Raw genomic sequence first — 22,862 nt, 5'->3', positions numbered from 1 at the left:
TTCTTAACAGTGCCTCTGAAAACTCAAGGTCACTTTGAAATGAGGTAACCTAGAGATACAACTGTATTAAAGAAACAAAGGTTTTCTGAAGCTTTGTGTATACTCTCAAATCATTTGAGTTTAAGCATAAGCAGACAGAATATCCATAACAAAGTTTCAATGGTAAACCTATGGAAGTCTTTAGGAGTTTGTCTTTTTCATTGTATTTTTTTGTTTGTTTGTTTTTGTTTAACAACAATAATAAGGAACATAGAAGGCAACATAAAGGACAGTGGTAATGAACACATATACTCTATTTATTTGAAACATTTAAGAAGAGAATAAGATTTTACCTTATTAATTTTCTGGACACCTATACTCACTTTTCATGAAAATCTGAAAACAACCTACAGGTTCATACTCCTCTGGTCATATGAGATGAGCTCTGTTTGATGAAAGTAGCATTTCAGTGGGGAGGAAGATCACTGAACCAGCTGCCTCCAAAGCAGTGATAACAGCACACCAGAAAAGTGCCAGACATAATTAGGTCTGTCTAACTACATTATGGGGATATGAGACTTTTTCAAGCTGAAGAGGTTCTACTGATCTTTATGTCTTGTACTAGAGGTCTGATACAAACAGAAGAAACCTACCTGCTCAGTCAATGAACTTCTGAGATAACATATTTCCTTTAGAACTTGTAATGTAGACCTTTTTGTTGAAGGACAAGAGAATGGTAGAAAAGTTTAACAAATACTTCATTTTTGCCTTGGAAATCTTATTTTTAATCAAGGTCCTTAAGATCAGCTCTGAATATCTGTGAAGATGATGCAAATCTTTCTTAACATCTACTGAACTTTTCTTGAGGAATTGAAGCCTTAATCTGCCCAGCTGAAAATTTCTGTAAGAACATTATTTTTCTCAGTTCTTTGAAAAACAGTTCTTTGTCTAAAGATCACATTTGTTAGAGGGTGGCCAAAAAGAATTATGTAGACATCTTTAAAATGCATTTTATTTAATCCTATGTGTCAAAGTCAATTCTTAACTTTCAAAGGACCATATATGTACCTTTGCATTGCAGCATCTTCAATAAACTGAATTTGGACTGCAAAATGCTCATCTAAAATTGTCTTAAAGTGTATGCATCTAAAGCCATTCAGGTTGCCAAGGTATTTGAATAACATTTATTTTGAAGTAATTCTTTCTATTCTACAATAATGCAGAGCACATAATTGTGCTTTTGCATCCAACTGTGGCTTAATTGTAGCAATATGTGCTGGTAGCATAAAAAAGAAAAGAGAATTTATTCATGGAGTAAAAGGTATTTGCTATATTGTAACACCCTCAGCATTTTTCTCAGCAAGGTAGAATTAATGGGGGAATGGGTGACCTCTAAATGTGCCTAAATCCACTACATTTTGCAAGGATCATTGCACAGAAGGCTGTTTAAGATAATTTCCTTAAAAGTCCATTGGCAGGCACCTAAAACCTTTACTGATCCTGGTCCAGCAGGAAATATTTTAACCTCATAGTCTCAACAATTAAAGATTTGTATAATTCTTACCTGCACATGTGCCCCAAACTTCTTGAAAGTCAATAAACAGAGCAAATGTTCCCTGCAAAATATAAGCAGAACAAAATCTTGATGATTACATAAGTCAGCAAAATTCTTTACGGAATGGAAATGTGCCTTCAAATTAATGTGGTTGAGAGTATTTACCCAGTCCAGAACATCTTATGAATTAATTTATTGCATATGTTTTGACAAGAAAAAAAAACAGAAAATGACTGAGGATATTAAAGGATTATCTAGCAGGAGGAGATGAGATGGTCAGTCAAAGAAGATTCCCAAGCACAAAGGAGACAGGAAATTAGTTATTAAGAAAAGGAGTATTTATACCTGCTGAGGATCTGTCCACAAGGATTATTCAGACTAGTAAGCAGTGAATCCCTGTTTATTGAGAGTAATTATTTTGTTAAGACATTACTTATGATTTTGAGTGTATCTGACTGATATACAATCACAAATATATTTAAGAACATAGCTACAACTTTAGAAATAGAAGTCCTCCATTTATGCTTCATTGAAGTTTTCAAAACTCCTATTTAACTGGTGTGTAACCACAGGTATTATCTTTCTGGTAGATAGTCTTCCAAGTTTTGATGCCTTTATTAGCATCCTAGATGATGCCTAAGTTTATCTTGTTTGTGAAATTCAGTGTGATTTTCAGCAATCCTGTGTCAAACTGGACACCCAAAATGGGAATAAAACTTTCTGGCATGATATGTTGTACATTTCTCTGTGTCCACCATACTGAGCTGTGCAGTGATGAAGGTGTCCTTGTGTGTCGAAGACCTCTCACCACAGGATGAAAAAGCATTGTTCACAACAACGACACAGCAGAAGAGGTGTCCTAACTGTCAGGCCAGGCATTTACTTATTTATGCAGTTAATTAAATTATGCATCTAGTGAATATTATCTGTCCCATCCAGATATTCTGGATCCTGTGAACACCCATCTATTGTGATGGTGTGCTTCCCCACCCCACCTTCAGTCTGGCTGTTGCCTTGCTCAAAGAGTGGCCATTGCACCTGAGGCCTTGTTCAGACAGATGATGATATCAGCTCAAACTGGTGCTGGAGAAACTGACATCTTGCTTGGCAGCAGAGGACCAATGGAGCATGTGCCAAAAATAGTATGACAATTAGTTCATCATCTTAACCCATAAATAGAGAGCAGGCCAAGAGCCCCTGAAGCTCTTCTGTGCAGCCCCTGGCTGCATGACAGGATCTCCCCTTGAGTTGTGACACCTCCCAAGGTCATGCTTGCTGCAGAAGTCCCATACTCCTCACGAGAGATTCCTTGTTGCAACAGATCCGTGGTAGGTGATTAACAGCTTGCTAAACTTTGTGAATTTCACTAAGATTATTTTGATTGATTGTGCACATATAATCTTTAGATATAAAGAAGCCGTTGACCAAATGTGGGAATAGGAGTGGATTCAGCTGCACCTAGACTCCTTACCTCTTCCATTCAAAGAGTTCAGAAAGCAAGGGGGTCCACTCTGTTCTGCCTCTCTCCCTCCAAAACAAACCTCCCCCATGGGGGCCATCCCTGAAGAGTGTGCACATGCAAACTAGTTTGAAACAGTGTCTCAAAGCCCAGCACTAATCCTGAGCCTGTTTGTTTAGCTCTGCAGTCATAACCTTACCAATTAGTATGATTGGGCAGCTGTGGATTCTGCTCAGCAGCATACCACAGATGAACAAAGTATTGAAGCCCATAAGTCATTTGCAAACCCGATGATCATCCCAAGCATGCTGTTCTCACTAATCAGCACTGTTATAAACTGTAATAAATTCCAAATACTGAAAAGCTATCCAGTGTTATATGTGGGGGAGAGGGAAGAGGAGGGTTGTTACTGTTGATAGATCATGAAACATCAGATCTTACAATCACATTATTCCAGTTACAATGACTTATCTCATCTGTATTATGTGTTTTTGGACTAAGATGGCCTTTGGACTAGACATGGTTTCTTGTAATGACTTCAGCCATAAATTTTAGTAGATTATCTCATTTGGAGAAAACAAAAGACACAGCCTACTTTCCTGCTTCCCTGTAGGACTAACATCTATTATTCAAGAGCATTTCCATTTCTTTTCAATAAAGACAGAACATATTTTTCTCTAATGACATCAGTAACAGGCCTCTGAAAAAAATGACTCAGAGCTAGGGTACCTAACATATAAAATAGTCAATGGTTTATGGACATTCTTGCATTTAGCTTACAACTTTGTCAAGAACAAAAAAACTTACAAGAAATGGTTATGACTTAGGAAAAAAAAAATAAAAAGCGGTGTTACGCTAACAATAAACATTGTTATTAGAAGTAAGAAATACCTCTGTCCTATTTATAGTTTAAAAATAGAATCCTGAACCTGAAACTATTTCGAATGTTAATGCATTCATTGGTAAATTGTCAGGTCAGTCCTGATTACTATTTTTGCAATTGCAAGAATAAAAAATAAAAATAAATAAATAAATAAATAAATAAATAAACCACAGAAAGCCTTCTAGTTGTAGTTCCAGCATTACCAGAAAATTGCAAAACCATGGCTTTTGGCATAAATGACACAAAAAAAAAAAAAAAAAAAAAATCTGCAGCAACTTAAAATCTACTAAGGGATATACCTAAAATACATACCAAATATTTACTAAAATATACAGTAATATTTGATGCATACATAATTTATATAAAGTAGAACAAATTCAACAATTGGGAATACACTTAGGCATTTGGATAGTTAGTTTAAGGTCTTGCTTCAGGGAACAATTAATTATTTATACAAAGCGAAAAGAGGCTGGAGGAATCTGTTGCCATACGTGATAACCTGGTAGTTAGGGTTGTCCCTTTGGAGACAGAAGATAATTTTGTACTGCAAAAGTGTTAACTTTTTGGAAAATCTTCTTGAGGTATCCTACCATACACAAAATGTCATGAAAAATACCTTTTAAGACTTCAGTGTTATCTGTTCCAAACCTAATCACTTATTTGACTTAAAACCGAAACACAACATTTAAAATGAGCCATGCATGCGTTCAAATGCTTCCACTTGCCTACTAATGGTTGTCCATTAACAACTGTTTAGAAACATGGCCTGTATCCATGGGAAATATGGAATTTATTTTTGAAGGGTTTTAGGCACCTAAAGATGCAGACAGGAAGCTGGCAAAGCTTTCACCATTAGGCATCTTTTTGCGTATTTAGGTACCTAAATACCCTGAAAAGTCTGGCCCTGAAAGCTATGCTGCAGACTCAGTCAGCTACAGAGCTATTTCATAACTTTTTCTCCTGGTTTTATTTATCCTCTACGAGAAAACAGCTACCTATATCCTCTTACAGTTAACATTATTCATTAACTTGAGGTACTGCACGGACTTCACAAACATCCCGTGTATAACTAGCAGTAACAATTTTAACCACACCATGTTTTTAAATGAGTAGCAGTTGAGCCACCTGCGGTTTCTGGGGACTGGTAAAGTCATGTGCTTTCTCATTCAGTAATTGAAAGCAAAGTTTCATTTCTGTTCAACTAATAATCTTAGGCTGTCTTTATTGGCACAACATAGTTGATAAGGAACTTCTGAGACTTTTCTTCTCAGATGAGAAACTCCAGCAAACCACCGATTAACTCCTTATCTCATGTAAAGTTTTCAACCTTGTAACTCCTTCCCATTTTAAGAAAAGGACCACAAATGAAATATCATCATAGTTATCAAGAGTGGGAAGACTTGTAACAGAAAGATCAGGAAGTTATCTTTTAAGGAACTAGCTTTGTAAGAAAATGTGTAAGATTTTGGGGAAGAAATCAGTGTCTCATAAAGTCTCATGTGACTTACAACTTACACTCAAAATGATATGTGCCTGATATTTGCTTTGCCTTCTTTCCAGCCTTGCTCTTATGCTGAAGCAACCAGCACAGTATGAGTCATGCCTGATGAAGATCCATAGGCTTGTGAGTTTCCTATGTGAAAGTTAACACAGATATTTTAAAGTTTTTCTGTCTCCTTCCCTGACTATTTCTTTCCACTCTCATCAACAACAATTCCCTTTTTCTCCTGCTTGGTTTACTTGGTACTTAAAAAAGACTGGCCACATCTAGCATTAATGAAACAACAAATCACAATTTACTGTAGTTCTCTATTTCACTGTGGACCCCTTAATAAAAATGAATCATGGTTTATAATGTTATGACTGGTTAAACATTAACATCTCTCTCTGTGGATTAAATATTACATTCAGTGCATGCCACTTCATTTTTCCTTAAGGTTTACTGGATTTTAATACCGATATTGATTGATACATTGTCTATATGCAACATTAAACTTGTGCTTTGCCTATTTCTGTTAAATGAAACCCACTTATGTTCTAAATAATAAAACTTAAATCAGTATTTTACCTCATCCACATCATCACTCATTTCACAGATCTAACACTGCACAGAAAAAGATATCTTTCACCTCTAGGCTGCCTAGACTATAATTGTTTTGAAGGCAAAATACAGTAGAATTTAATATTGATCTGAGACTGTGGCAGATGATGGTCTAGGTTAACAGCAAGCTGTGTTACTAAAGTCCACTTAAACCATTAAATATCTGAACATTCAGGATATATGCTTTTTCTTTAGCATTCTCTCACCTGCTGTATGTGTGACTTTCCTGTACTGTCACATGCAGCTGAAGAATTCCTTGAATCTTACATTAATTTTCAACCTTCATGTGTAGTCATAACCCTTTGCATTTCTTTTCTCTTGTACAGTGACTGTTGACTAAGAGATGGAACGAACTACCAATTGTAACAGAGAGAAAATATAAAAGTCTCTTCTTTTGTAGGACAATTACTTTCTGTGATAGTATGCCCCAAGGGTGATTTTACAGTAAAGACTGAAACTGATTTATTAGCATTTGATTGCCATAACCAATCTGTTTTGGCAGACTCCTCATATAATCTAGGTGTTGAACTGGACATCTCATAGCAGATGTCCAGTGGGTTTAGTGCCATATGAAGGACTCACCTGGGTACAGCTTTGTTGGAAGGCTGCATTTGTGTTAGCAACAAGTGCAATGTCTCTATATGAAACCCAGAGGGAAGGCATGGTGTTATGCTACTAGGAATAAAATTAACTCTATTACAGCAAAAAACAGGACACATCCTATACTGAGAAAATATTTCTATTAATTTTAGGATACCCTGTAGGATAAGTTTGGCATTCCTTTAGGCTGTATTGCATCTAAAAACTATGCACAGCATGTTTGGCCTTCCTTTGTTCAACAGTATATGACTATACAGGATTTCTTGATTTATCTTCTTTAAACATTCATTATTGGGCATAATTGCCATATATTTTATTTTCATTCCCCTGAGCAGCCCATTTTAATCTCATACCATATGGAAGTGACTGCAAGCCATCAACAGCAAAGGAAAACCTGAGGTAGGCTTTGTATTGGGATAAAATGCGTCTGCTCTAACTTAACTATAGTAATTTCACTGCAGAATGACATAATCCTGTATTATGTCAATAGCATAAATCAGCATTTTAGGCTGAGGAAGAAGATATTTTAATGCCCTCTATGTAAACATATTGATCAGATAAAAATAATGACAACATTTGCTGATGACTTGCCTAACATTTGACTTAATTTTGCACACTGAATTTTGACAGAGCAATATATATCTCTATCAAAATGAGAAGTCCCTTTAATGTTCCAGGATGTCATTTTGTATTATATTTTGAATTCTTGTCTTATTTTCCCAAAGTGTTCAAGATACCTACCTCCCTGAGGTCCAAGGCTTAATACCTCATTAAATTACAATCACAGTAAAGCCCTCAGGGCTACTTTCTGAGGTTATCAGCTCTACACTACAGGCCTGCGTTCTCAAGGTACAATGTATATTCTGAAAAAAAAAGCTTGACTGGAGCAAGCAAATGTGAAGAAGGAGATGGCAATAATCTGTTATCATCCGTAAGTGCCCTGTGTACCAGGTACCAGATGGAAAACAGAAGATGGGGGAGCTTTGCCAGAAGTTCAGGCAGGTTTCTGACTCACAGTGGATATGAGGTCAAATTAAGTAAAATAGTCCACTAAACTTAGTTTTTAAAAATCTGTAGTACTGATTTGAGATACTGTTCACATCCTTGTGCTAAGATCAGTTTCATCATTTCCCTGCTGACCAAGAAAACCTGGCTGAGGATAGTTTAGACAGGACTCTGGAATCAAACACTTCAGATAATGTTTTCCACCAGTAGGTGCCAGCTGGTGCTCCTTGGCCTTGGGACCAAAAGCTGTGACAACTAACAGTGACAAAGGGCAGAAAGAACAAAGAGAGTCAGTCCAGTACCTTGTGGCATAGGAGCTATAATTATATCCTTGTCCAGCAAGCTGGCACCACTAATATATAAAGTAATTAATTAATAAAAGGCTGAACCACTCTGTAACAGGTTTCAAAGAACCCCATTAAGTCACTGAACCATATTTCTTAAAAAGTCAGTTTCCTGGAGGCATGGTTGCCCTATTCAGTTACTTCAGTTACTTTAAGCAGTTTCCTGATAGGGTCGTAAAAGCTGATTCTGTGGAATCTAGTGGACTCTATGGAAGATATTTTTGAATAGCATGAATATTTTAATTCTTTGTGAAGTCGTTGAAGTCCATAGTTCTATAAAATATTGACCTTGATTTCTTCTGGAGAGCTGTGTCAGGAATTCTTGAGCTAGGTACCAAAGCAGTAACTGTGTCAGATAATCCTTTAATTAGATTACAAGGTGCAGCTACTATATGTCAAATGTCTATTGATCAATGAAAAAGCCTGTCTTGAGGTTTTGTAAGTATGTAAGATCTATTTATTTGCCACACAGTTAATTTAAAATTACTTCCAAAGGACTGCAATATTCAAGGGAGTATTTAGTTATATTAGTATAGCTCTAAAACGCCCAAATCTCACCTGTGAAATCCTGAAACATTTCTCCATTTCTTGTGAGCACCAGGAACATATATCAATTCCACAAGACCCAGATACATACCCTCTCTACTGTCTTTTATAAGAGACAGCATGCTGGCAACAGGGAAGCCTAAGCTCACTTCTAAGCAGTGCAGGAGGGCAGGGTACATCTTGAAACCTCAGAGATTTATATGCCTAATACCATATATACCTGTATCACATTAGGCCTCTGACTAGGAAATAGTTTTGACAAAAGTTATTTTATTGATAGCTATGTGGCCACAGAATTGTGAAATCATAGAAACGTAGAAATATGGAAACATAGAAACATAGAATCATAGTATTCCAGAATCATAGCATCATAGAATGGTTTGGGTTGGAAGGGGCACTAAAAATCATCTGCAATGGTCTGGGATGTCTTCCATTAGACAAGATTGCTCAAAGCCCCATCCAGCCTGGCCTTAAACATTTCCAGGGACAGGACATTTGCAGCTTCTCTGAGCAATTTGTTCCAGTGCCTCACCAGCCTCATAGAAAGGAATTTCTTCCTTGTATCTAGTGTAAAGCCATTACTCCTTGTCTTATCACTACACTCCTTGACAAAGAGTCCCTCCCCAGCTGTTCTGTAGGCCCCCTTCAGGTACTGAAAGGCTGCTGTAAGGTCTTCCTGGAGCCTTCTCTTCTCCAGGTTGAACAACCCCAACTCCATCAGCCTGTCTCAATAGGAGTGGTACTCCAGCCCTTTGTGGCCCTCCTTTGGACTTGTTCTAATAGGTCCATGTCCTCGTCCATGTCCAGCTCTCTATAAGTACATTAAAGGAGGCTGTAGTGAGGTGGGGGTTGGTCTATTCTCCCATGTGCCTGGTGACAGGACGAGGGGGAATGGGCTAAAGGTGCGCCAGGGGTGTTTTAGGTTGGATATTAGGAAGAACTTCTTTACCAAGAGGGTTGTTAGGCATTGGAATGGGCTGCCCGGGGAAGTGGTGGAGTCACCATCCCTGGAGGTCTTTAAAAGATGTTTAGATGTTGAACTTAGTGATATCGTTTAGTGGAGGACTTGTTAGTGTTAGGTCAGAGGTTGGGCTCAATGATCTTGAGGTCTCTTCCAACCTAGACAATTCTGTGATTCTGTGATTTTTGTGCTGGGGGCCCCAGACTAGAGATAAATACTCTAGGTGGAGTCTCACATGAGCAGAGTAGAGGGGGAGAATCACCTCCCTTGAACTGCTGACCACTCTTCTTTTGATGCAGCTCAGCATATGATCAACTTTCTGGGCTGCAAGTGTACATTGCTGGGCTGTGTTGAACTTCTCATTAACCAACACCCGCAAGTACTTCTCCCCCAGGCTGCTCTCAATCCATTATCCACCTAGCCTGTATTTCTGGTTGGGATTGCCCTGGCCCAGATGCAGGACCTTGCACTTAGCCTTGGATGCATGATGATTCATCACTGGTCTCCAACTGGGCATTAAGCCATTCTTTCAGTCTGACTATCCAGACAATTCCTTATCAACCAAGTGGTCCATCTGTCTCAATTTTAGAGACAAGAATGTTGTGCAGGACAGTGTGAAAAGGTTTGCACAAGTCTAGGTAGGTGACATCAGTTGCTCTTCCCTTATCCACTAATGCTGTAATCCCATCATAGGCCACCAGATTTATCAGGCACAATTAGTTCTCATTGAAGCCATGTTGGCTGTCCCCAGTCACCTCCCTGTTTTCCACATGCCTTATCATAGTTTCCAAGAGGATCTGCTCCATGATCTTGTTGGGCACAGAGGTGACACTAACTGTCCTGTTGTTCCCTGGGTCATTGTTATTTGCCTTTTAAAAATGGGGTTTATGTTCCCCCCTTTCCAGTCATCAGGAACTTCACCAGGCAACCACAACTTTTCAGATTGGATGGACAGTGGCTAAACAACTTCATCTGCCTAATGAACTGATCTTCTCTTACTGTGGGTCGTACTTCATTCTCTCAGTCCCCATTTTGTTTCTGTGAATTGGACAGTGTGGCCAGAGCACTTGCCAGTAAAGGGAAGCAAAAAAAAGTTGTTGAGTACCTCAGCTTTCTCCATGTCAGCTGTAGCCAGGTCTCCTGTTTCACTCCTTGGGGGTGGTACAGCATCTTTTATCTTCCTTTGTTATACTATGTACTTGAATAAACCTTTTTTTTTTTTTTTTTTTTTTTTTTTACATCTGTTTGCCAAGTTCAGCTCCACCTCTGCCTTGGCTTTCCTGATCCCCTACCTGCACTCCCAGGCCTATCTATAAATAAGGCCCCTGTTTCCATAAATTCACATCTGATTTATTTTTCTGTAATTGTACAAAATCAAAGTACATATTTCCACATCTATTAAAAAGTTGATTTTTTTTTTTCCCCACAAGAAACCTGTGTTATTGGTTTTGTTGTTGTTGTGTTTTTGTTTGTTTATTTGTTTGTCACTTAGGATTAACCTGATATCTGTGTATGTCATTCAGTGAAAAGTTTATGGTGACAAACACATTTTTCATAACCTTTACTTTTTAAATGAGCATTTTGAGAGTTGTTGTTGTTGCTTTGTAAGGGCCCAGCAGCTGAAAAGATGTTCTCTGCATCTACCTGGAAATTGTATCTGGTAATGAACTTGTCCATGAAAAGAAAAGAACATTGTTTTGCAATATGGATGTGTTTTTTTTTATTATTATTATTATATTTTTTAACATGAGACAGGGCATAGAGCAGGATGAAATATGCCCTGCAGTGTAACAAAACCATGGAGTGGACCACTCACTTTATATTTTCTAACAGTTTGTGTGAATGTAATGAACATGGCTACAGAGTTTTTAGCTGCCTCAGGCCCTAGAATAGGAGCTCAGAATACATGGAAACAACAAGATGTCAGAAAGGAAACAGTACTTGCTTTTGAAATAAGAATCATTTTTCTAACTGTCTTGTACAGATAATATCTGTGAATTTCTTACATCATGCAAAAATGTGAAAATATGTGGTCTGCTCGTTATGAATAGACATTTATGTATATACATATAAATATAAATAATACCTATAAATATAAGATATGTATACAAGTATTTAGACATGTTTAAGACGTCCAAAATTTCACTGAAAATATCAAAAGATCATATGTTACTCTTGAATTAATATGTAAGTAGCAATCTATTTTTCTATTTTTTGTTTCTTTGGAGAGACTATCACGTTTCTTGGACAGAAAAGAAATCATCATTCAATATTCATACAGAAAATTATGTCTAAGGTTTGAAAATGTATTTTGAAACTTCTGGACTACAAATGTGATTTAAAAATTACACAAACAGTGTAACTTTCAGTTAATCACATGGAAAACTTGGATATTTGCCTTAGTTTTACTTCTATTATACCCACCATGTACAGTGAGAATGTAAATAAAAACAATTGTCTTAATAACTACTTTTCATTGTTTCTTTATTGTAAATGTGGCCAGAGAAAAAAATCATTATTCATTGCTTGCTTGCTTTCTTTCCTCCATTTTTCTTCTACCAGTTTACTCAAATGATAAATGAAGTTACTTCTAGAAAGGGGAGTTCCTGCAGTGGCAGAGCTGTTCTGTATCCTTCTTTATAAGAGAAAGATCTGTTCTGATTTTGAAGAGGAAATTTTAAGACAATAACCTAAAAAACTGTTCATTTTGCCATCCTCCCTATAATTACTGCTAATTGCATTGTTTTAGAAATTGATGGAGCACTATAAGAAAGTGAAGCAGAGAAGGAAAACATCATCTTCAGCAAAGCACTTGAAATGGAAAGACTGTCTTTGCCTACACGGCAGATGAGGCAGTGCACATGAGCGCCTGCAGCATAGTCTATCAGTTAGAGGACACACTGTCATCTACTGAATTAATCAAATTATCATTATTCTCTGTAGCGGGCAGATGTGATATGTCCTATTGTTTGAGTATGGAGGTCACAAATACATCATTTCTTTTGGCCTTACCTGAATGGGTTAGGGCTAAGACCTCAGGACCAGGTTCATTATGTTACAATGTTCAGCACACATGGGTGTTCAAGAGCAAGGTTAAGAACAAATTTAAGGATGAACCAGGACTCCAAACAAATTTGGGGTATCAGAACACAAATCCCTTCAGTGAAGGTAAAGCTACCCCTGAGGTTAGTTTGGCCTTTCCTACTAACTTTTCTTCTACTTTAGCTCTGTCAAGCTGCCTTTATCCTTATTTGAAGTAATTAGGCGATGATTATGGAATCATAGAATCATTAAGGTTGGAAAAGACCTTCAAGATCATCTGGTCCAACCATCATCCTACTACCAATGTCACCCGCTAAACCATGTCCCTAAACACCACGTCCAACCTTTCCTTAAACATGCCCAGGGACGGTGACACCACATCCTTCCAATGCCCGACTACTCTTTCTGAGAAGAAATGTCTCCTAATTTCCAACCTAAACCTCCCCTGGCACAACTTGAGCATTATCACTAGTTACCTGTGAGAAGAGGCTGACCCCCATCTCCTCTTAGCCGTAGAGAGCAATAAGGTGTCCCCAAGCCTCCTTTTCTCCAGACTAAATAACCCCAGCTCCCCCAGCTGTTCCTCACAGGACTTGTGTTCCAGGCCCTTCACCAGCTTCATAGCCCTTCTCTGGACACATGCCAGGGCCTTGATGGCCTTCTTGTAGTGAGGGGCCCAAAAGTGAACACAGTACTTGAAGTGTGACCTCATCAGAGCAGAGTACAGGGGGACGACCACCTCCCTGGTCCTGCTGGCTACGCTATTCCTGATACAAGCCAGGATGCCATTGGCCTTCTTGGCCACCTGGGCACACTGCTGGCTCTTGTTCAGATGAGCATCAATCAGTACCCTCAGATCCTTTTCCTCTGCATATCTTTCCAGCCTCTCTTCCCCAAGCCTGCAGCACTACATGTGGTTGTTGTGGAAGGTCAGGAAGATTCTTCGTAGTATCCCTGACTAGGGCCCCAGGGAGGCAGCAGACTTCCCCATGGGTAGGGCCTGGCTGACATATAGGGTACTCTGTTCCCCTCAGAAGGGAGTCAACTACACCAATTACCCTTCTTTCCTCCTTGGTGTTTTCTTACTGTATTTATCTCCTGATTTACCAATCAAACCAGGTAGCAGAGAACTGCCATTGGTGTCCCTTTACAGAGTTGATTTCTATGCCTTAGACATCAGCTTTAAGATGGAGGCAGGAAACCTCATGTAAAAGAGAAAAAGAGTCAACATCTGTAACTCCTAATCCTATGTGATACAGAAACAGGAGTTAGCAGAGCTGCACTTCCCTAACAGGTATCTTTAGTGAATTGACAGCAACTGAATTCAGTACAGCAATAACAGGATAATTCTGACTAGCTGCTCCCTTTTACAGCATATGTTGTCACATGTATGTTAGCTACCATGAAAAAGAGGTAGCATATAAATTGGCTAGATTGGAAGCCTATATGAATATGCTGTTGCACCTGTTGATAAAGAAAATTAGAAGGTGAAGTTAATTGATGTAATATATTGTCCATCTCTAAGTTAAAGAACTTTAGAAGTGTCTAGTTGCTTATTTCCTCATTGCTGAAGTCCTGGCATAAATTCAGATTGGAAGGATCTTGTGAGATACAAACATTAAGTAAAGTAGTGGTGCTTGGGAGGGTATTTTTGTTAGAACATAAACAGATTTAGGTGTAGGTCCAGCCTCCAAATAATAGTAAGAGGATTTGAACAAAAAAAAAAATGGAGCTGCACTCGGCCTGCATGCTATTACACTGCTCATAGTTTTTTTTAACAAGCTAGTTTTAATCCAGAGTAAGTAATAGTTGTTATTTTAAGCAGACATAACAATGCCAAAATTCAGAAGTTTTCATGTTTTCAAAACAATTAGTACTCCAACCCATCTAAAACTACTTTTGCAAGTTTGTAGGCAAATTCATTCATAGCTGCATGACTTTATCTCCACCAATTAACATCTTCTTCTATTTTGTAAAAGCAGAAAACTGAAAACAGTCTATGAAGAGAAGCACCTCAATCTGGCCCAGGCTTGTATCTACAATGACAACACATTTGACAATTGTTCTTTCATGTGATTACCCTTCCTTCACGCCCCACAAAAATGCACACAACCTGGAAACATAGGCTTCTGTGGGAGAATGAATTAACTTGGCATCTGTATGTTTTCAAAGCACTGCCTGTTTTTGTTTTCCAGACACAAGCACTTGCACAAAGACAGTTAAATAGCACAGTAACAATATTCTCTTTTAAGAATTTTGTTCTTTAGCTAAAACAAAACCAAACAAAATCCCTTCCAATTACAGAGATTAAACTTTATCCCTGCTTGTATAATGTTCCCTACCCCAAACCCTGCATAACTGAAATTATCTATCAACATTCATAAGTCTCATTCACAACAAAAATAATTTTGGGAGACAACGTGGAAAGGGTTTTGTATTTTTTTTAGTGAAAAACTAGTAGTTAGGGTTTTGGTTTTTTTTGTTTTGTAGAGGGAAGGATGCAAGCAGAAAGATGTTCATGTTTATTCTCTGAGCTGATAGCAGCCATGTAACTGTTCAGTACAACCCTGAACTAATAATCACCATTAAAAAGTCAGGTATATTGGCTCTGTGCCATACATATGTGGCTATATAGCTTCTGTTAGACTCAGGGCACAAGCTTGCCTGTGAACGGCTGAGCAGACATATGTTAAATAGTATTACCTGGTAACATCTGCCAAAACAATTAGATCCTGCCTGAAGACTAGCAATGACTACAACAAAGACTACAACAGCTGCTCTGGCTCTCTTCATACAGGAAGGCATTCATGCAAAGAAAAAGGTTACCTGCTTAATCTTACAGGTTGTCAGGGGAGCGTGGATTTCTTTAAAGGGAGATGGTCTATAAAAGCTTTCTTTCATAAATCTGTGCTGACCTCCTGTAATTAGTTGCCTAGCAGCCTCCACAGCAGATAGTGAGCATCTGGTTCCTAAAAGGTTACTTGCTGGTTACAGCTGATCCTGATTCTTTAATGAAACAACAGCACAACCTTAAGAAAGAAGTCAGCTGCTTGCTTCCTGAGTAAGCACGGTTGTAGAAACAAAAATACAAGGACGTAAGTGCTTGCAGATAAAATGTGCATGTATTGAACAGGAAACCATGAAGAAGGTCTTTTTTTTTCCTCATTTTTCGGTCTGATGAACTCTTAATTAATAAGATGCTTGAAAGGTAAATGGGGGGTGGGAGGGAAGGGACGGTAGAGAGAGGAAAGTGAAGGATTTTGTCAAAGGCAAAGCTACTGAATGAGCTGCTCTGAAGGGTAGCTGGCTTGCAGAAAAGAAGAATTCTGCCTGGCCTGATAGCTGAGACACTGGTTCATAGAGCTTGTGAGGAAGATCAATTCTCTTCAAGTTGGTGGACCTCTTCAGAAAGTACTCTGTAGCTGAGACCCAAGCCTGAAGGGAAGATGACAGACTTTCTTCATACTGGTTTTGACCTGCATGTTTTGAAACCAGTATTTCTTTTATGAAAAACAGCACATTTTCACCATTTCCACTTAGTCAAAGTAGCAATCATTCAATCAGTATCCATCCCAATCTGTTTCTATTTACCACAAGGCAAAATCTGCATTCACATTAATGCACCTTTTTAACACAGCCCATTTTTCCATCTTCCAAATACTTAAGAACCTTCTTCAAAGTCAGGCTTACCTGTGTGCACTTGGGCTTATGAGGGCTTTTTTTTTTTTTTTCTCCAGTGCTTGGAAGGGAGCTTAGAATGCACATAAGTAATTTCACGGAAAACAGACAAGGTGAAGGAAGTATTTAAACTCCTCAATGGTAACACCCACAGTACCCAGGAATACTTGCCTTCTGAACTCAAGTCACTTCCAAAGTGCTTCGCAGTGAAATAGTGCCACCAGGGTTTTACTGAAGAAGGCACCACCAATGTAACTAGCTCATAGAGTCTCTAAAACTACTTCATAGAGAGGGCAGAAAACATGAAGGAAAAGCAGCCTAGTGGGGAACACCGAGCCCAATTCACCACAAGAGAAAAACACCCTAGGCAACCCAAGCCTCAGTCTCTCCTAGGGAGGCAATTCCCCCACAAGTCCTCAGGCTTCCTATATAGCAAAGGTCAAATAACCCACACCAGGCAGGCTTCATTTAACAAGGGTGGAGCCAAGAGACCTTGTGGAATAAGCTGGTCTACCTAGCTTCAAAGTTTTAAAGTCAATTGCTCCTTATAATTGCTGTAATTGCTCCTTAAGAAGGCTCAGGGGCGACCTTATTGCTCTCTACAGGTACCTCAAAGGAGGCTGTAACGAGGTGGGGGTTGGTCTGTTCTCCCACATGCCTGGTGACAGGATGAGGGGGAATGGGCTAAAGTTGCACCAGGGGAGGTGTAGGCTGGATGTTAGGAAGGGTTGTTAGGCATTGGAATGGGCTGCCCAGGGGAGTGGTTGAGTCACCATCCCTGGAGGTCTTTAAAAGATGTTTAGGTGTAGAGCTTAGGGATACAGCTTAGTGGAGGACCTGTTAGTGTTACATCAGAGGTTGGACTCGATGATCTTGGAGGTCTCTTCCAACCTAGGTGGTTCTGTGTTGCGGTCTCCAAGCTGGGATACAACCACCTATTAGTTTGGCATAACTGAATTTTGTGTTCCTAGCACTAGTTGTTCCTTCACCTCCTCTTCAGAGACAAATACATGCATCTCTTTCATGCTCCTTCATTAGTAAACAAACCAGGATAGATTAAAGTCCTTTTCTTCACGTCAGTGATGTACCTGCCTTTGGTTTCAGTGAAAATTCAGGCCCTAGCACCTGAAGTTTCTTCTGGATGGTGTTTCTTCTGTATAGGGTAATTTAATTTCTCTGTTGAAGGCTTACAAGGATGTGGTAAGAAAAGCAAAGACATAAAAGAGTCCAGGAGGCATAGGCTGCTTTTGAGCCTGCAGCAGACTGTAGGTATGATATTACCATTTCAGACAAATACAGCCTACGTAATGTGAATGGTTCCAGCATGCTTACAATCTGCCAAAAGCCAGAAAATGGGACCTTCGTTTTATGACCAGATGGAAAAGAAAAACAACAATAACAAAAATTAAGAGAAGGAACTTTTCCTTCACCTAAATTTTATTATTTTGCAACTCCTTCAGGTGTCCACAAGGAATTATCAACACCCTCCTCTCCCCTCCCCCACCCAAAAATAAATAAATAAATAAATAAATAAAGGGACATTGTGGCATAGAGGTATAATTTCAGTTCACACCAGAAGACATTCTTCTCATTGAAGTACAGCTAAGCCCCACAAAGCATCAAAACAAAACAAAAAAATGCCAAAAAGGGATGTATTTACAAGTTAGTTTTATGTGCTGGCATTTTCCTTGTCTGGTCTCGCATTCAGGGCAAGATCTATCTGGGGGGGAACATGTAATGCCGTGCAAGGTAGTTTGGTGGTATGACTGACAACATGACTTAAAAATTTTGAGCTGTTTGTATAGAAGCAAAGTAGAGAAGAGTACACTATCCCCGAGGTCAACGTAGAAACTACCTGTTGCTTCTCAGGTTTAAAGTTAAAAGGTGTAAGCAGCTGTTTGAGTACAATACTGATATATACATGAACATTTTCCTCTCCAATGTCCAAGTTGGAGTGCAACATTTTTCATCGTGCTCTCAGATCAGGATTCTGATTCTAACAATGGTTCCTAGTGCAAATTTCCAGAGAAGAGGGAAGCAAACCAGTCCTGACTGCTTTGAATGAGATGGAGAGAGCAAACAAACATAAATGAAGAAGATAAACCTGTAGGAATGTTTTCAGATAATTGCCACTGTCCAAAAGCTTTAAAGTGGTTCAGGTTTTCTCAGAGGAATCTGAAGATACACATTCTGTATTGACTTTCTGATAGTGCTCTCAGCTACTCGGTTGGTCTCAAGCCATAACCCTTTTTGAAGATGTATTTACCAAATCCATGAAGTAGGTCTGCATGGAAAATGTTTTAGCAAGGAGTTATTTGTGTTTCTAAAAAACTGTCATTCCTATCAGCCTTTTTTCAGATAACACGTACTCTGCAAGACATGCACCCCAAAACAATCTGGCAAGCCTCTTCCAAAGTATTTTCATCTGGGATGACTGTATGGCATTTATTTTTAGCTTCAGATATCCAGTTTGTTAAAAATCTAGTTGCTCAGAAGATTTTACTTAAGCTTTTTGCTTATGGCTATCTGCAATGGACGTTTTTACCCCTTAATGAAGAGCAGATTTTAGTTCCCAGAGTCCTTCCTGACTTTGGATGTTGTAGTGTTCTTCTCTGTGTTTGTTTGTTTGTTTGTTTTTCTTTTTAATATTGACCTCTAGTTTCTGCCTGGAAGCTATGATTACTGAAGCTTAGCAGATACAGGTGTATATGAAGTGCTAAGCATATGCTCAAGTGCTGTCTAGTGGGTTGTACAGGATATTAGGGAAAATATTGGTCTGACACAATCTTCTTCTTATTATTATTATTATTTTGTTTTTCCTAATGCCTTCTACTTGAACTTCTTCATCACTAGGCAACCCAACACAGCTGGAAATAGTCATGAACTTGGACAGTCTGGAAGGGGAAAGCAGGAAGAGAATGAAAGTTAATTGAGAAAGAAACAAAGAAGTGTGTATGTATGTGTGTGTGTGTGTATATATATATATATATATATATATATATATATATGAAGGATAACAACAGAGAATTAAGGTCTGTAGGGAAAAAGTGAACTGCTTTAGCCATCTCTTGCTCCTAACCTAAGTAATAAAAAAATGAGAACAACCTTCACCCCTTCATATAGTTGTACCCACTAATATGATAGGGGTGAAAAAAAAATAAATGAAAATCTGTGACTCTTCAGTTAATTACTCTAGAGGCTGCAGCTAAATAGAGAACAACAGGGGGAATCCAGCTGGGGATTCTCTTTCCAGAAAGCCCTCAAAGTAGACACTACATACTTGTTTTTGCTCATATTACAGGTAGTGGAACCTCGTGGAGAGCAGTTAATAAATGCATCTAGTTGGTGCCTCTTCTTTCTTTTCCTTTCTTTCCATGCTTATTAAAGATAAATATTATAATATTTTGATAATCACTCTTCTTCACCAGTCTTTGAAAACAAGTGTTGTGATGTGTATTTATGCTTTTGCAAGTTAAAAGGTCTAAACACTGGCCTTAGTTCTTACTTTGCTTTATTCCTAAAAGTAATGTTTTCTATATGATAATTTCCTTTCACTGGGAATACATTATTTAACCTGAGATGCATACTCAATAAAGGACAGACAAGAATAAAAGGCCTACAAATTTCAAGATACTTTGAAGGATAAAGGCAGATGTTCACCTATTGGAAGATGTCTGTTATGCTAGTTCTTGCTTATCTATTGTCTGTAGAAGTGTTGTCTTTTTCGTATCTTATTTCTGAACTCCTCAGGGTTTGTTTTTGAAAACTCCTAATTTCTTATTTTTAGATCTTCTGCTTAAGTTATTTCTTCTAAATTAAGCCTGAGCCATGTTACTGTTCCAGAGTGTTGACCTTCACCTGCCAGTGATAATGGTAATGAATGCATCAGCATTACAAGTCACAAGAAACCATTACTGTGGAAGCAAGGTTTCAGTTTTTCCCTACCTGAAACAAGAGAAGTGTGTGTTGGGGGGGTAGTTTTCTGGTTTTATTTTTTTGGAGGGGGGGTATTTTTTCATAGGGTGGGGGTGGGGAGTGGTTGTTGTTTGTTTAATCATAATAACAGTAGAAAAAGCAGCACTATAATACTAGCTGAGAGGTGCTAGCTACTATCTTTTCATGCCTTTTTCTTTATTTCTTTTGGTTAGCTGATTACAGTAAAATGGTAGTGAAACATATCAGCATATGGCAGTGGACAAGGGAGAGGAAACACAAGTGAGCGAATGTACCAAGACAGAAATAAGTAAAAGTCAACTTTGTGCTGCTGGGTCTATTTCTCTGATCTCTCCATGAGGTTAATTAATAGCAAAATATGTCTTACGTACACTAATGTGCCCACTGAGTCCAACAGTAGACGATGCTGTCTTCACCCATTACATGTCAGGAATAACTTGTGTTTCTCAGCCTTGGATTGGTGAAACAGATGGGATTAAAAACTGAGCTCCAAATATATTTTGGGTCTTCAAAAAACATGATTTGGTGTACAACTGAGTCAACAATATGATGGTGTAGAACATGATTTTGTATGCAGCTAGGAAAGGGGTGACTTGAACTCCCATTTTGAAATTGAAAAGTCAAATACTATATGCCACAAAAAGTTGTTTGCCCAGCCCAGCCTAAACGGGTAGCAATGCATTAACTCCCAAACTCTGCAGCTTTTGTGTTATGTGCTCCATTTATCTTCAGTTGTAAATAAATTCTTGGGCTTGTTACAAGAAAAATAACACTTGTTCTATTTTTAATTTAATTTAAAAGGGCAGGAAAAGAAGGGGAGGATGGCTTTTAGCCTTGAATAAATGTAGTTTCTCCTGTTGATGCATATTGGTGAAAGCAGCAGTAGTGTTACTAGTAGATGAGCTGCTGTGCTTTGAGTAGCATCTTACAAACAGTCTTGGCAGAGTCAATACATGTGACAGCAAGAGATTCTAGCTACAGTAGCGTACAGTTTGATAGGATGTAGTGTTAAATGCCTAAGGGATGAAAGAGCATACATTCAAGTTCCCCACTGAGACTTTGGATCTAGCATATACCCTGTAATAGGACAAGCACTGGGAAGGAGCAATCAATCATGAATGCGGCGCACAAAGTCTAGTCTCTTTTCTCTCTCTCCTTCCACCAAATGGCAGATCTTGGAGTGCTTTCTGAAAGAAGCAAATCTACTCTCATTGCAATAAGCTTACCTGTACTTTCTCCTTACAGAAAGGATTCTGACTTTGGGGACTATGTACTCATTTGGCCATATTTGTATTCTCTCTTTTCATTTGTGAAATGTTACGATATGTATTTGGAGTAAAAGACTCCACAGTAAAATGTAGTCTATAACAACCCATTAACCTTAGTATTGTCTTCTCTATTATGTATGTGCATAGGCATGTGTGTATGGCATATGTATGCTTATCGGGGCTTTTTTTTTTTTTGCTCTGTACTTCTGGTTACCACTTGATTTTTAATATTGAGTGCTCAAATAATCCTTCCTTAACTTCAACAAAAGCTCCCATTAACCTTTTCCCAGTGTCTACTTCAGCAGCAGCAGACCTTTCTGAGTCTAAATATTAAGCTGTGGAAAACAATGTATTACAGATGTCTGCACACTTGGACTGTTGTAGTATTTTGTGACTTTGGTATTGTCTTCATGTAATCATGAATATTGATTCAAACGATAATTGAAGTGATACTTGAGGTCTGACCTGATTTACTTAGCTTTTTAAAACCAGACTATTTCCTGAAGTATTTTGCTTCTTAACAAGAAATAGTGTTGAACTGCAGTTTCTCAGTTACTTAGAGTCTGAGTTTATAAAATAGACTTTTTTTTTTTTTTTTTTTTTTTTTTTTTTTTTTTTTTTAAGTTTAACACTTGATAGAAGATTGGTGAGGGCTTCCTACTACTCATCTAAGTTCTGTGTGCAGCTTTGTTTTGGGCTTGCTTGTCACCTGATGCTAAAATAGAGTACCCCAAAGTTTTATTTTGACAACAAGATATTTTCAGAAAGCTATGATTTGCAAGCTTCTGTTCTATGCACTTTCTATCCCAATGGCTTAAAAGAGCAGAAATGGGCAGAAAGAACTTGATCAAATTGATGTTACTATAGGTCAGTTGGGAAATCGTTGCTGTTCCATCGACTTCCAGTGTCAGTAGAAAGGTACAGCAGTGAAACAAAAACATGCTATCTTTTAAACCCAAGACTATCATCATATACGGGGGGGGAGGGGGCGGTGAGGAGGGGGGTGGGGAAGGGAAAAAAAAAAAAGATTTAAATCCTGATCATAGATTGTGAACTGTCTTGTTTAGTTTTTGAGCTACTAATATTAATACTAACATATGATAAAGTTTAGTATCGTTGCTGCTGTGCTTTTTGTGCTTTTTTGTGCTTTTTTGTGCTTTTTTTGTGCTTTTTTTTTTTTGTGCTAATCTTTCCAGAGCTGTATCAGGGTCCTTTATGTAAATATAATGTATACCAAAGGTAGATTTTGATTTGGTCTGACTGATCTAACTTTCAATAGTGTGGCTAGAAAAGATACAAACTAAAGGCTAGTTTCACTCTGCATCTGATGACTGGACTAGGGTAGATTAAACACAACTTTCCACTTGCACAGCTATTATGAGTAGGCCTATATGTGCGACTAGTAACCTTGTTTCAAACATCAAAGTTGCCATCCAGGTTGATTATGCCATTCATTTATTTTTAGCAATTTGAGTACTGTCAAAGAC

The 22,862-nt window shown here is 38.3% G+C and overlaps 1 long non-coding RNA gene across 1 annotated transcript; it reads right to left on the bottom strand.

The window, feature by feature from the left end:
• Positions 1-14,638: 14,638 nt before the first annotated feature.
• LOC311431395 lies at positions 14,639-16,694 on the bottom strand. The gene is made up of 2 exons (XR_014689393.1): positions 16,325-16,694; positions 14,639-15,951 (listed from the first exon to the last, which is right to left on the bottom strand). It is a non-coding gene; the product is annotated as an uncharacterized lncRNA (long non-coding RNA).
• Positions 16,695-22,862: the final 6,168 nt, after the last annotated feature.

This window comes from Aythya ferina (genome assembly GCF_964211825.1).
Source record: "Aythya ferina genome assembly, chromosome: 2".
Lineage (NCBI taxonomy): Eukaryota > Metazoa > Chordata > Aves > Anseriformes > Anatidae > Aythya > Aythya ferina.
The sequence above is the reverse complement of the archived record's forward strand: the minus strand, read 5'-3'. Positions and strand labels throughout refer to the sequence as shown.